We start from the raw sequence: 12,307 nt of genomic DNA, 5'->3' as shown, positions 1-12,307 counted from the left end.
CTCTGTCTTCCAGGCAGGAATCCTAGGGGAGGACTCAGTAGAGTCTGCACCAGGTCTCCAGGTGTGCTCTTGCAGGGTGGGGGTCAGTGGGGCCCCCCTCCACTGATTTGTCGGTGACAGGTCAGGGGGCTGTTAGTCACTGCAGTGGGTTCTGACATCACCAGCTGGTTTGGCTGCTTTTGTGGGCCAGGGGCTGAAATGGAACCCAGGCCTGACTGTTCTCTCCAGGGAGGAGAGGTTACCCTGGGGGGTCAGGTCCTTCTTATGCCAGCTGCAGCCCCTCCAGGCACTGGGGCCTTTGGCCCTGGTCATCTTCTTCACCTGGCTGTATATGGTGTGTCCTCCGTGTCCTGTCCCATCATCACCCAAAACTGACTATGAAGTCTACTGTTGGTGTCTTTCCAGTAGGACCTTGTCCTGCAAACAACCTCGATTCTGCAATGCATCCTAAGGTGATTTGGTCCAGTGGTTGAAAGCCTCAGTCACCCTGGCCTGCTACCTTGGATGACTAATTGGGCTCAGGCACTGCCAGGCAGGGTCTGAAAAAAAATACACGGAACACGTACGAAGGGGCCCAGTGACAGCCATCTGAGGGTGGGTGTTGTGTGTGAACCACCCCATCCGACTGCCATGGCCTTTCTCTCCCCAAGTCCAGCTAATGGCACTGCCGCCAGTTAGGCAGGCCTCACATCCATGCCAACACGTCCCATGTTTCTCACCCGAAGTTTCTTCTAAAAACTAGGGGACACAGGTAATCTGAACTCATGTAGATCTACAACTTCTTTACGCTTAAAGGCATCTTTAGATTGGACGTGAAGGTCTCCCCCCCCACACACACATTTTCTCCCTGTAGGCCCCCTGGGGACCTGGACCAGGGCTCCAGAGAACTCCCTCCCTGCCCCGGCTCTGCCAGCCTTCTGCTCTCTGCTCTCTGAGATTCTCTGCTTTCTGGGCCTGCCTCCTCCTGGCTTTCAGGAAGGGGGTTCCAGCTAAGTTACTGGTGAACAGGAGGGTGCACCTAGGAATGGGAGGTGCGAGAGGCCCTGCTCCCAGTACAGAAAGTCCTTTCTGTCCTGCTCTGTACAGGGATTCATTCCAGGAATCGTTTGTCTTTCCTGGAGGACCACCACTTGGCTATGCCCTGGTGCAGGTGATCTCTAGGTTGTCCTCTGTGCTGACTGCAGAGCACCCGAGAGGGAGACTGGAGCTGAGTGACAGCATAAACAGGTGGCACTGGGCCACCCTGAGGAGGGCCAGGCACTGAGTGTGAGCTGCAAGCTGAGGGCCCGGTGCTCTCGGGTGACGCCACCTGCACTTGGTGTCCTGAAAAGGTTATTTGGAGGAGAAACTTTCCTCTTGTGTCAAGCTGAAGTGGTTTTCCTCTCTTATTCAAAACACTGGTCTGTGCCAAGTTCTATACCTGCATGGACGGTGACCTCCCCTCCTCGCCCCCAAGAAACAAGCTCTGTAAAACTGTGAGTGGTCCATGAATTATATTTTCCAGATAATAAGTCAGACTTTCCTACGGGGACTAAATAACGGTACGCTTGCAGGTGTGTTACATAGGCAGATACACTGTTTTCTTCCATGGAGGGATGCAGGGACAGTGTCTAGCGCCCCAGCTATGATTCCACACCATGTGCTCTGTGCTGCCACAAATTCACGTGGCTGAGATGTCCTAGGTGTAACGCGTCAGGCACTCCATCCACTCAGGCCTCTGTAGGTTGTCTGGTGCCATTCAGCACAGACACCTTCTCTGCCAGGTAGTGTAGTTATCTGCCCCTTCAGACATGATTCCCCTCCTCACACATGAGAAGTGCAAAAGGAAATTAAGAACTCGGGGCTTGAAGCCAGGAAAGCTAGGGTGTGTTGCAAAGGGCCTGTCCTCTGTTAGACAAGATGATCTCCTGGACGAGGTGAAGTCCTTTCCTCACCCGCCAGTTCTTTTCCCAGAGGGAAGGCCAGGGGTGATGCACCAGGTTCAGGAGCTGAGTGAGAAAGGACCCCTGCAGGGATTTGAAGGAGCGGCCTGTTTCCTGGTCTTCTGTCCTGACCACAGCTTGAATCATCTGTTTCAGCAGGACAGGGCTGCAGGGGTTGACCAGCTGTCACTTTGTGCCCTTGATGAGTAGCATTGGCCTCGGACTCAAAAGAAAAATGATCAGTGGCCCTTGGTGAACCGTGGACCCCCTGGACTGCATCTCTGTTGGAACTGTTTGGGGCAGGGCAGGGTGGTGATGTGTCACCCAGTGATGACCATAGGACCTAGGGATCAGGACCTCTAGTCAGGTATGATTTGAGTGGCTTCACAGAAGTGGTGGTTGCTCACAGGACACCGTGAAGACTTGGGTGTGCGAAGCACTCGTCCCTGACAACTGCACACGTGCTTCCATGGGTGCCGCCATGATGCCTAACGCCACTCTATGTTGGACAGTAGACCCTGCATTCCTGGCATTTCTGGACGCTGTCAGTGTTCTGGGCGACCTCATGGGCGGGTCATGCAACTTCACGAAGGAGAGCATGTAAATCTCGGGCACGGAGTTGAACTTCTTGCATCGCTTAACAGAGCCTGGCATCTGGGTTGGTTCCGAGTCGCTGAGCTCCTTCACACAGTTCCTTCTCACCCCTCCCCGTGGGAATGGGCCTTTTGCAGAGGAAGTCAGAGGGAGCCCTCCCAGTGGTCTCTAATCGGTGTCTCTAGGTAGAGCCTGGTTCATCCAGCCCCTGTGAAGGGGCCTGGACTGTTTGCCAGTAAAGCAGTAAAGCCTGAGGGAGGGCAGGGTCAGGGCTAGGCTTTGAAACAGCCTCTTCCATCTCTAAGGCTTCTAGGTACGCGTGCGCGTGCGGGGCTGGGGTGCATTTTTGTCAGTATTGGCTACATCCGCATTTCCGGCGGGCAGTCGGCTTTGGGAAAGCAGGTTCTCCCACTCGGGGAGTGTTCCTAAAAAGCAGACTAACAGATACAGAAAGGGAGACTGAGGAGCACAGGCTCTCCCCGCAACACCTCACCCCTCACTCCAAATTCCCTTCAAACGGGCAATATACGTCTGTCTCGGTTTTTTGGAGGATCTGGGGAATGTTGGACTGAAGTGTTGGACTTGGGTCAGGGCCTTCCTGGGAGGGAGCAGGGGAAGGTCTGGGTCTAAAGGTGAGAGGGAGCTGAGGCAGACAGGAGTGCACAGATCGGGAAGGAGGGAAGCCAGAGGGAAGTGGAGTTACAGGCATCGGCTACAGAGGGGGAGGCGGTTTGTGTGGAGGGAAATGGCTCAAGCTGTTTCAGAGAGACCTCCGGAGATGGGCGTCTGTCTGCCCGAGTCCCGCCTTTCCTGAGCGGCTGCTTCTTGCCCTTCAAAGAAAGCCACCCGTTATAAGTCAGCTTTTTTTTCTTTCTTTTTCTTTGCTTTCTGTTTTTCAGGGGTCAAGTCCATGCACAAGTTTTGCTGGGTCTCAAAAGCCCTAAAGGGACTCTCAAAATGGCAAGATTGCCTTGCCTGAAGTCACTCCGGTTAGAGAGGCACTGAAACACCCAGGACCACCGCGGCAGAGCATGGGTGCGGTGGGGGTCCGCCGGGGGGCCTGACTGTCACATTGGGAGTCGCTTGTGGGAAAAGAGGTTCAAGCTCTAAGAAAGGAGAAGACTCCTGTTCTATCTGAGAACCATCGTGGAATTCTGTGCCGGGCCAGAAGAACCCTTAAAGACGGAGGAACAGAGACACCGTGACTTCAGTCAGACACTAGGTTAACCCTATTCTTTTTTTAACAGATTATTTATTTGTTTGTTTGTTTGTTTATTTTTAGAGAGGGGAAGGGAGGGAGAAAGAGAGGGGGAGAAACATCCGTGTGTGGTTGCTTCTCACACACCTCCCCACTGGGGACCTGGCTCATAACCCAGGCATGTGCCCCAAGTGGGAATTGAACAGGCGATGGGCCGGGCAGCTATTCTAAGAATCCAACCTACAAGTTTCGGGCCAGGGTGCGACACCGGAACACAGGAGCGGGACTCGGCTCTCAAGCTGTGTTCCCCGAGAGACAAAGAAGGGAGGGATACTCTGTGGGCTCAACCCTAGTCTGAAACCTCAGTAGGGTCTGGTGACACTTCACACCTATCCCAGCCAAGGCACCATACTGTCAAGGAAAAAGGAAAAAAAAGGTTAAAGTGTCTCAAACAGGGGTTATAGATTTTATCCCACTGAGGTACATCAAGGAGCAAGGTGAGACCAGATGACTCCGAGGCCTAAGCAGGGTTGGAGTTTCTGGAGCGGGGCGAGGAGAAGAGAGGAGCACAGACTGTGTGGTATGTCGTAGGTCGTTGTTTTCTTACCAGTAACTGCTCCAGACTAGTGTTTGGAGAGCGTGGGAGTTCACTGCACTCCTGGGTACCTCTTGCCTCGTTCTTTGGTTCAATCTCATGCCTGCAGCTGTCACTCAGCTGTGTCCTTTGAGAGCTGTTTTTGTGCTCATTGTGGTTTGTGAAGGTTTTTTTTGGGTGGGGGGCAATGGCAAAAAATGGGGGAGGGGAGGGCAGGGAAGTGGAAAAAGGAAAGGAGACATGGACTTAGTGAACTAATTTCAATCCTCTCTAGCTCCATTTTCTCTTTTAATTCTCACTTCTCCTTACTCTCTCAAGCACTCGTTTTAAACTTGATGAGATCTCTTTATGTGAATTCTCGCCAATCCGTTTTACACGAGGATATACAAATAAATAACAAAAGTACTAATTATATGAAAAGATATTGAATCTTACACAGAAAATTGTTATCTTAGAACAAGGACAGAATATTGTTTACCTTTCCATTCAGCAACGCTTAAAAATTTACCAGTGCTCTCAGGATGCAGTGATGCAGGCGCTGACCTATGTTCCTGGTTAAAGGCATGTGGAAATATGTGTCAGCTGGTAGGAATCCGCGTGAGGCAAATTATCTAAAAGGTGGGCAGAGATTTGTGCAAAACGTTTACCGTGCGTGACTTTTTTTTTTCTGTTTCAAAAACCATGTGGGAAATGTGGAAGGCGCATGTTCTGGAATATAGGGAAAGTTCAGTTTCAAGAAAATATACAAATTACCCAATGTCAACCATAAAAACTTCAGAATTCGACATTGGACAGGGAACCATCACGAGGAGGTAAAACCGAAGGTGATGTGCAAACCGCGTTGAGAGTCGTCCTGTGAGAGATGATTCCTCTTTTTCTTTGGACTTTTCCCTGTCTTCCCAAGTGACTGCAGTCCAGAGCATTTCCTCATATATAGATCTTCTCGATGGAAAGCCCTCCAAATCACCAGTGAGTTTTCCACCAGAAAGCCCAAGTGGGGAGTTGAAAAGCTGTCTGCTGTAAGTAAATGTAAACAGTGCCTTTTATTGCCGCACTCAGTGTGGTGGCCGGAAATCATGAACCAACTACAAACACTACAGGGAATATCGCAGGTGGCACCAAGACTGGGAACATGACATCTGCAAGTGCCCAGCTGCCGACCTGCTGGGTCATGTGTACTGGCTGCCACCCCAGCAAGCAGAAGCTGTTACCGCCCTCATTTCACACCCGTGGGAACTGTGGTGCACAGCAGGGCTCACTTGTCTGTGGTCTCAGGGCTCCTCAGAGAGGGCCTCGAGGTCCAGTCAGACCCTGCACATTGCACCCTGGCTTGCAGGATGCTTTCCTGCCCCCAGCACGAGAAGGAAATAAAAGCCTCACTGGGGAAGAGAGTGAAGGAGACAGCAAAACTTTTCAAAGCAGTGTGAGGGCACAGCGGTCACTCCCATGCTAAATGGGAAAGTGTGTGTGGTGGTGGTGGTGGGAGGGGGGGGGCATGTAGGAAATGGTTCATGGCAGTCCCATCCCAGTATTAAGAAACAATGACTTATTTACAAAGACAAGAATTTGGAAGAAATCAGATGCTTGCTCATTGACTCGAAATATACGTATTTATATATATATTGGAGAACACACTGCTTTGGGTGGTGTTCCCTTGACATCCGGAAAATACAATGGAGAGCAAAAATAAAACAATGAAGCAAAAAATAGATATAGCCCCTGTCTGTGGGAAGATATAGAGCTGAGCAGTCATTTCTGCTTTCTGTATCAGTGCTTAAATATAATTTTTAACTCTTTTACACTACATGTAATTTTAGGGAGAGAAGTGAAAAAAATTTTTTTCAAGTCTTCTCAAATGATTCTTAATAAGTAACTAATTTGAAAAATCTCGTTTAATAACAGATGTTGAAGTGACAATGCAATATGAGTATCATTGTGTTTACACAGCACATGAAAGCCTGAAAACATTTAAGAAAGTTCATCACGAAGTATTATTCATGGTCATTGGTGGGCGATGGGACTGTGGTTTAGATTATTATGTTTAATCAGCTCTAAATTTTTCTAAAGGGAGAGGTTTGAGTGCCTAACAACTGAAGAATATCTTCGTGAAGGATCAAAAGAACTTGGAGAGCCCCGGCTGGGGTGACCCAGTGGATTGAGTGCCCGCCTTCAAACCAAAGGGTCACCGGCTGGATTCCCAGTCCAGGGCACTTGCCTGGGTTGCAGGCCAGGCCCAGGGCAACTGGCACGGGAGAGGCAACCACACGTGGATGGTTCTTCCCCCTCTCTTCCTCCCTCCCTTACCCTCTCTAAAAATAAGTAAATAAAAGCTCAAAGGCAAACAACTTGGAGAAAGCCAATTTCTCCTCCATTTAGAGGAAGAGAAATACAAGTCGCAGAACCGGACCCTACGTTTTCGGTAGCCCTGCCACCAAAGGGAGCAACCCCGACCCAAGAAGGGATCGGCCATTGGTTCACGGGAATTGTCCCGTGACTTCCGTCTAAATTTTTTTTTAAGAAGGTTGGGCGGGGGAGAAGTAAGCAGATCACTGCATGGTGCCACACTGCCCCCTGCTGACCGAAGAAACCGCAAGCCACCAACCGCGGCACAAAAGTGTCCCTTCTGCCGCTCCCCACTGAAGGGCCCCTCCTGACACCGGTGGAATTGAAAGCTGTGAACCCGCCCAGCCCCGATTGGGCCCTTTCTCTAGTCCCGCCCTCAGAATGGGGTACTGGCAGGAAGTCCCACCCCTAAAGGAAGCACCGGAAGACAGGACTTCGCGCGGATTGCCCGTTTGTGGGCCAGCGAGTGGGTCCCAGTGCGCTCGCTGCCAGTCTCCTAGCCAGTGGGTATTGTACTACAGGTTGTGTCGCAGACCACCTCAGAACCTGGGGCTGAAGGGCCGGGCCGGTGAGGTCCAGCTCCTCTGACCCAACTGCCCCGGCAGCCCCACTACCAGGAACGCGGGACCTTTACCTATACCCTCGCCTTCCTCCCGGTGCACCCACTCGTATCCATCTCTGCAAGAGTTCAATGCCACACACCCCATCCTCCTCTCAGCCCTCATTCCTCCGAACCCGACAGGTGACCTCAAGGTCCAGGAGCCCGGCCCAGTCAACCCAGAGAATCTGGATCTTCAAGGAGGTTCTTCGCCCCACAGTATGTTCCCCTGCCCACAATCACGCCCTGGGCATCAGGAGATGCAGCAGTGCCTCTCCATGATGACCCTTTCTAGCACTCCTTCTCTGATCACCTGTGAATGAACACCCTGCCCCGGTCAACCAGGTCACTTCCTCTGATGCCTCTGCTCAGAGAGCCATGAACCTTTAGGGACCTGCAGTGAGGATCCCACAGTCTTCCTCAACAACCACCAGGCCCCTCCTTATCCAGCCTACCCAGAAATATAAACACCACTTCTACCACATCTCTCTGGCTCCTTCCTCCCCCCACCCCACCCCACCCCCCTCCCTGCCTCTATATACACTCTCCTGCTGTGGTCCAATAAGGGACTCAAGCCCACCTGTTTGTGAAAACACTGCAGCACTGACGCTGGGCATGCCCACTCCTGACTGCAGCCGGTGTCACCTGTGCTCAGGATCCCATGGCTACCACCCACGCAGGCGCTTGGCTCCTGCACTCATCATTCCTCCTCTCTCCTGACCCCTCGCTGAAGAGGGAGGCGGAGGTAACCAAAAGGGCTACATTGTCACATAACTCTTTGTTCTTTGAAATGGATAAAGACACACAGGCATAGAAAATGGACTTGGTAAATGTGCCACAGGTGCCAGAGCTGTTATCTATGAAGGGCATAAAACGCTCATGGTAGGATCAGAAAATCTGGATAGTAATGTTGGTGGCCTTGAGTAGACCAGTTTGCAGGGGTGTGACGGGGTTGCAGAAGCCTTATTGGCCCTGGCTGGTGTGGCCTAGTGGATTGAGTGCCGGCCTGTGAACTAAGGGGACACGGGTTCAATGCCTGCTCAGGGCACATGCCTGGGTTGCTGGCCACATCCCCAGCTGCGGGTACACGAGATGCAACTGCACATTCATGTTTCTCTCCCTCTCTCTCTCTCCCTTCCCCCTCTCTAAATATAAATAAATAAAATCTTTTTTTAAGCCTTATTGAAGGGGACTGAGGAGCAAGACTCCATGTGCAAGGGGGTTGGGTTCCCCCAATTTCGTGGGACAGTGCCGTGTGCAGAGAGCAGGCGATATTTCAGGAGACTACTGCTAAGTGCAAGAGCACAGTGCCTGAGCAGGTGGAAGGCCAGGGACGCCAAGCACAGGTGAGGGCTGGCTGCAGACACCAGGGGGCCATGCCCAGGGCCACAGGGGAGAAACAGGGCCATTCCACTTGGGAAGCGGGGGTAGGCCTACCTCTGTGCTTCTGTGTTCTGCATTCGTTCTTAGGAAAGCTCATTGGATTGCCAGAGGGTTACTAGAGAGGAAGGCAGTGGTGTTGGGTGAAAGTGAGAATCAATGCTCTTCTAGTTAGGGATTTAAGAGAATTAAAGAAAGCTTAAATGGCCACCAATGTTCAAGTGCTCTGCTCTGATACAGGCAGAGATAGGCCTCTTACCAACAGCAGCACGAGAGTGTGGAAAGGGTAGAATGGAAGAAGAGCAGTGTGTCGGAGGGGCAGTTTATAGCCCTGGTGGATGGTGAGGAAGCTATGGGGTCCACACAGGAGGCCCCGTGAGCTCGAAGGCTGTCTAAAGGGAGGCATTGGAGGGGGTGTGCTAGAAGAGCGGGCTATGGTTTTGAGGTGATGACAGAGGAGAATACTACAAACTTAGATCAAGGAGAAGAGAGACCAGAGTGGGGCCCTGCTTCCCTGGTGCCCAGGCAAGAACTTGGGTGTGGGGATGCAGGGTCCAGAGGAAGAGAAGCATGTCCCTGAGGAGGTAGAGGCTCCCTGTTGACCACCTCAGGCTCATGGGCCCACAGGTCGCCTGCATGGTTGCAAAGAATGAGGACCACCTGAGAGTGCATCCCTGGAATAGCTTGTTCAGGACTGAGGATGGGGTGGGGTGGGGTCGGCGTGAAATGTCTGGAGGAGAGTAAAGAGGGGATAGCTACAGGTGCCTTGGGTGAGTCACCTGGGGAAATCCTGCAACAGTGTGTATCACTGGTCCCACTTGGACATAACAGTTTGCAGCCTGATCTGGGCCTAACACTGCAGTGACACTGGGAGAGAGACTGGCAGAGAAGGCACAGGACTCCAGCGCACATGCCCAGAACCCAACAGTCGCAGGGAGGGCAGCGCCACTTGTGAGAAGCAACTTTGCTGCTCTCCTAGACTTCTGGCTCCTGTTGCAGGTTCCCAGGGCACCAAGGGGGAAGTGGCCTTACTGGGGCCGTTTGGACAGGTTCTTTTCCATTCGCCGAGTGTACGATACTTACAATCTTTAAGACCATGTACACTGTTGAAAAGAGGGAATAAATGGAAATCATTCAAGTCCTTTCAAATGATTTTTACAACAGCTACCTCATGTTAAAACCCTGAGTTTCTAAAATAAAAGAGGTTGAAGTCACACCGCAAGATGAATCTCATTGTGTGCGCAGTGCACCCTTACCGGCCGGGAAGACCAATCAAGAAATGTATCACACACTAATTAATAGTGGTCATGGGAGGGTGACCTAAGGGTGGTTTACATCACCTTCTTTAAATCAGTCCTCCAAATTGTGTACAATGAGGTTTGAGTGGCGGGGTAACTGAAAAGTATGCTGATAAAAGACAACGGGAAGACAGTTCACAGAATCAGAAATTGAAGATACCAAAGATCCAAGACACCCAGTTTTCAGCAGGAACGCCAAAGAATGGAGCAGTTCAGCCACTGGAAGGAAGGGCCCAGCAGTCAGGAGGCCCAGACCAACGATCTAATATCCCGGAAATGGCTCCAAACACTTTTTTTCCAGCGCAAAGGGCGGGGTAGAAAAAGCATTCGTGGCTCCACACTGCCACCTGCCGACCACAGAAACTCGGCACCGTCATTCTTGATAGTCAGTGCCTGTTCCCCCCCCCCCCCGCCACTCCCCGTTTTTCAAAACTAAAACAAGCTCAAAAACACGAGAGAAGAATTTCCGTGACTTCACACCCGACGACCAAGGTGGCCAGAAGAGGCAGGGACGAGCCCAAGGAACCCCTGACCCACAACACCAGCTCCACCTCCACCTCTCCCTTAGTCCCGCCCACAGAGCCACAGCACCGTAAGGGGACGTTCCTGGTCCCCGGTCCCACACCCCGCCCCGGAAGACTGCAGCTGCCCCGCCGGTAGTTACCTCGGCTACAGGGTTTCTGTCCCTCAGGTGATAGTTTGTAGCCACAACTTGGACTAAACCTGCAGAGACACTCCCACCGAGAAGGTGGGGAGACAGCCACAGAAGCCCCCCAAGGCTCCAGCGCGCATGCCCACAACCCGCCAATCCCAGCGAGGGCAGCACCAGCTTCTAGGAAGCGACCTGCCCGCACGCCCGGACTTCTGGCTCACGTGGCGGGGTCCCAAGTGGCACTGGGGAACAGGGGAAGAGGCCTTGCTTGGGGCCTTTTGGGCAGGTTCTATTCCTTTTGCCGATGGGAATCGTCACCCCGCTGGACCCCGGCCGCCACTGGGGTCTCAGACTCTGCGTGCAGCCGCAGTGGAAAAGACACAGCTTCCATTCACTGTGTAGCCTTCTGTTTCTCCAGGCAGTAGAGGGCAGTGGCGCACCGTGCGCGCACCGGAGCAGCTCTACCCCGCCCTTTGTGCCGGGAAAAAAAAATGACCCTATTCTTTTCCCTGATTGCTGGTTATGCTGTAGGCCGGTGCAGGCTTAGCAGCTACTTTGCTCTGCTTTTTTCAGCAGGTTCCCAGTTAAAACTTGGATTCTACGCACAGAAACGCTTTGCTTTTTGAAATTGCCTTTTCTTCTACGTTGCATCCTAGGTTGCTGCTTAACAACCTGTATTTCGGCTTCTCTCAGTTGGGTGCACATTCATTTTCCCCAACTCATTTGGGTTTAAAGGGAGTATTATGTCTATATACTTCCATTATGGCAGTCACTCTTACCCCATTATAGCAAGTTGAGGGACAGATATAGTAATTCAAACCACAGTTCCATCACCCCTTACTGACCATTATTTTTTGGTCAGTGTTTTAGACAGTTTTCATCAAAAAGGTACATTTTAAATATACTAAGGATCATTTCCGCATCATCACTTCAAGATCCTCTTAAAATTTAGTTAAACAGATTTTCAGTTTTTATTAATTTATCTGTTTATTGTTAGAGACAGGGGAAAAGAACAGAGAAAGAGAGAAACAAACAGATCAGTTGCCTCTCACACAGGCCCCAACTGAGGACCAGCCCACAACCCAGGCATGTTCCCTGACTTGCATCAAACCTGTGATTTGTGCTTTGCAGAGTATGGCAGCCAACTAATTGAGCCACACCACTCAGGGCTCTATTTTACATTTTAAATTTCTTTTTAATACTTTTATTTTTCTAAAAGATTTATTTTCAGAGAGAGGAGAAGGGAGGACGACAAGAAGAGAAATATCAATATGTGGTTGTGTTGCAGGAAAATTAAGCAACTAGACAAGGAGGGTTTCTGGAGCAGGAGCTTTTATTAACGTGTAGGGGCCCAGAGGAGTCAGTCTCCTAATTCTGAGCCCAGAACAAAGGATTCTTGGGGTTTATATAGCCTTTGGAGTAGTAAAGCAAGATACAGAAGCAGGAATGCGGAAGTCAGTCCTAGCTACCAGGTGAAAGTAAAGTACAGAGGCTAAATTCCAAAGTCAGTTTTTAACAGCAGGGGTGTTAATCTCAGTCCTAGCTAATGCACCCTGTTTACTTATCCCAGACAGCCCCATCATTCTCCCCAGGGCGCCTGGGGTCTGGGCAAATAAAGGTTAAACAAAGGTTCTTCAGAACTTCCCATATCAGTTGGACTTGCTTGCCACCCACCTGCAACCTGCCCTGAAGTCCAGGCATGTACCCTGACAGGGATTGCAACCGGT

The 12,307-nt window shown here is 51.2% G+C and overlaps 1 long non-coding RNA gene across 1 annotated transcript; it reads right to left on the bottom strand.

Annotated features, from left to right (window-relative positions):
- Positions 1–4,037: 4,037 nt before the first annotated feature.
- Positions 4,038–10,693, bottom strand: LOC128627432 (uncharacterized). Its single transcript, XR_008391618.1, has 3 exons — positions 10,593–10,693; positions 4,322–5,326; positions 4,038–4,125 (listed from the first exon to the last, which is right to left on the bottom strand). It is a non-coding gene; the product is annotated as an uncharacterized LOC128627432 (long non-coding RNA).
- Positions 10,694–12,307: the final 1,614 nt, after the last annotated feature.

The sequence above is a fragment of the Artibeus jamaicensis genome, unplaced genomic scaffold (assembly GCF_021234435.1).
Source record: "Artibeus jamaicensis isolate MK-2021 breed Jamaican fruit bat unplaced genomic scaffold, CSHL_Jam_final contig_392, whole genome shotgun sequence".
Taxonomy (NCBI): Eukaryota; Metazoa; Chordata; class Mammalia; order Chiroptera; family Phyllostomidae; genus Artibeus; species Artibeus jamaicensis.
This window is presented reverse-complemented; position numbering and strand designations above follow the sequence as displayed.